At 43.0% G+C, this 3,187-nt stretch overlaps 1 protein-coding gene across 1 annotated transcript in view; it reads right to left on the bottom strand.

Moving 5' to 3' along the window:
• The window catches only part of NSG1 (neuronal vesicle trafficking associated 1), an 80,143-nt gene that overhangs the window by 70,778 nt on the left and 6,178 nt on the right, over positions 1–3,187 (bottom strand). The gene's annotated exons all lie outside the window — the stretch shown is intronic.

The raw sequence follows: 3,187 nt of genomic DNA, 5'->3' as shown, positions 1-3,187 counted from the left end.
GGGAGAGAAGAGCAGTGCCACCCAGTGCCCCACGGTGCTGCTGCTCCGCCTCTGAACCCGTGCATCCCCCGCACCCTCCACATTCCCCGTGTCCAGCCCCATGTGCTTCCCCACCCCCCACATCTGACCCCATGGGACCCCCCGCCTCTCCCGGTGCAGACCCATGCGTCTCCACCATCCCCTGTGGCTCCACCCCATGCCACCACTGGCTCCCAGGAACAGGGGGGGAAGGGAGTTTGCACTGGTGCAGCAGCTGCCAACACTGTGGCATGCAACATGCCCCCGCTCCCTCCCCTCCCTGCTGGCTGTTGTCAGGGCTGGGCGGCAGCAGCGGGGGTGGGGGGGGGTGCTGCCACCAGAAACCCCCCCATTCCCGCTCTCCTCTCCCTCCCTCCCCTCTTCCCTGCGAAGGTGCGGTGGCTCCCTTGCCCGCTCTGTCCATAACGCTCCAGCCCCTCGCAGCCACTTGACACATGCCCTCTTGGCAGCGCATGCACAGTTGGCCAAATGTGTTACGGGCAGACGGGCAGACAGACTAAGGCTTTTATTACATTACAATTGTGCTGTAAAGCTCTTGAGGGTGGGAGTTGGCTAAAAGGGAAACTATGGAAGGTTAGATTGAAAAGAGAATTATCAGACTGGAGAGATGTTACTAAAAGCACTCATTATCCATTATTTTAATTAGTGACCTTAATGAATGAATTTAAGTGTGTGCTTATGATATTTGTGGACCACATAAAACTGGGAACTGTTGCCAGTATGGAAAAGGATGGGATTATTTTTCTGTTATTCTAACATAATTCTTGATAAGAATTTCATAACCTCAGAATCATACAAAAATAGAACTAGAAGGGACCTCAGAAGCCAGAAACATGCCCCTCAGAATCATCCCACCCAAGTGATTGGCTAACATGTTTTTAAAAACTTACAAGGATAGAGACAACTGCTGAACAGAGCAAAATATGTAGTAGGTAATGTGATGGGAAAAGTTTATAGTCACATACTTAGAGGTTTAAGCCAAGAATTTTTGTTATAAGATGGCAACTCATAGACTGAAGTAAGTGGAGGAAGCAAGGGACTTCAGTGCATTCGTAAGATAACAATGAGCTGCACAGATGTGGAGAAAAAAAGCGACAGCAATTTGACTTTATTAGACAGGTTATTTTCAGTAGAGACAAGGAAGCAGCAGTACCCCTGTACCAGTGAAAGACCCCATTTGGAATTCTGTGTATAATCTTGGTCGCTTATGTTCAGAAAGGTTTAGAAAGGTTTAAACTGGAGCAGGTACAGAGAAGGGCTACTAGGATGATTAAAGGATAATGAGAGAAGATTAAAAGAACGTGGTATGTGTACTTTAGCAAAACAACGGTTAAAAGGGATGATTACATTCATGAAGTGAGTTGTAGGGACAGAGAATAGCTATTTAAGTTAAAGAACAATATCAGCATAAGATCAAATGGATACAATCCAGTCACAAATGAATTATAAACCTGCATTTGGTACCTTCCCAGAGTACACTGCACATTCTAGCAGCACAGCTGCAGTGCAGATCAATGCCCACCTGCTGCTACCAGAACTTCCTGCTACCAGGTATACATAGATGTAGTTGTGATTAGTTTTGTGACCCTGAAAAGGCCCTCGGGAGAGGGAGTTGTCTTCCAAAAGCTTGGGAAATGCTGTATTAGCTAGCAAGACAGCAGAGGAACAAAGATCATCCACAGACCACAATGCGTCTAGTCCATACTCAAAGACCATCTATATAAAGTACATCAAACTTTGTGCTTTAAAACATATGCCAACCAGTAACTTCCTGAAATAGGAAGGATTTTCTCTAATGACTCTATGCTATTGCGCAGAACTTGGACCTTCTGATATATCTGACCCAGACACACACACACTCACTCACTCTACTCTTGTATGGTAATGACAGTAAAAGTCAGGTTAAAAATAGTATTAATATGCATGTTTCTACTTTGGTTATGTGTACGATACCAAAAAAATAAAACAGATCTAGGATATTTTTCCTGACATCTGATCTAAGAACAAACTGCATAGGGAAGTCATGGAGGCTCCTTTGGGGATTCACAAGATTGTCTGGCATGATTTGGTGCAGGAATCACTAGTCCTAGCTGGAACCCACACATCTGTGCGGACTTTGGACTAAATGATCCTGGAGGTCCCTTCCCAACCCTCTGGTTCCTATTAAATGACATAATGCAAAACTGAAAGCTCATACTTACTTCTTTCTGGAAATAATGGTAATGTACACTAGTTACTCAACCATGTATAGGTTCCTCATTGCATATAAAGCCATTTTCTTTAAAAAACAGGAATCATTCTGGTGTCCTATAAACTACTGGTAGGAAGATAGAGATCCTGTTCGCTGCTACATAGGAGTGGCAACAACTGCTCAAGCTACCAACCACTGTTCTCTTGGGGCTTAGCTTCCATACAACCAGCTGCTTCATAAGGTTTTTGCTCCTTCAACATGTGGGGATTTGTCAAAGTGAAGCAGTCCTATACAATAATATCTAAATATTTTCTAACCAAGTATAGGGTAAAGCCTAGCGAGAAACAAGTTTACCACATTTGCTACACTTATCAGTACCCAGAGTCATCATCCAATGTATAATCCCAGAAGCTCCTTTTAAAGGCATCAGCAGTATGTCTTTTAAACTATGAGATTCTCCAGACTGAGTAGAAACTTCAAAAGAAAGGAGATTAGTGGGGGTCATTTAGATATCAAAGACTTTAATATCTTCAAAGATGTTTTGGTACAGAGCCTGAGAAAACATTTTTAGAAATGGTTTGTAAACTTGCTTGAACTTATAAGACTTGTTTGACTGCAGCAGCTTGTCTATGAGGGAGGACCAAAGATATAGTAGTAAAAATGAAAACCACCAGCCAAGCACTAAGAAAGAAAGGCCTCTGGCAAACCTCCTCCTTTTCATGCAAGTCTATGAATATTCTTTCACTTCATCAATAAGCATGACTGCCTATCGGTGCTCTGATATCATGCATTTCTTTGTGAGACTCTTGTGCGTTATTACTGCCTTTAGCAACAATACAGAGGGATCCGAAAACGGTATAGAATTATATAGTTGAAAAGCTATCAAAAATGTTCATTATGCTCTTCTGAATTCATAAAGATACAACACACTGAACACCAAAGATGTTATATAAAAAC

This window comes from Alligator sinensis, unplaced genomic scaffold, assembly GCF_000455745.1.
Source record: "Alligator sinensis unplaced genomic scaffold, ASM45574v1 scaffold104_1, whole genome shotgun sequence".
Taxonomy (NCBI): domain Eukaryota; kingdom Metazoa; phylum Chordata; order Crocodylia; family Alligatoridae; genus Alligator; species Alligator sinensis.
This window is presented reverse-complemented; position numbering and strand designations above follow the sequence as displayed.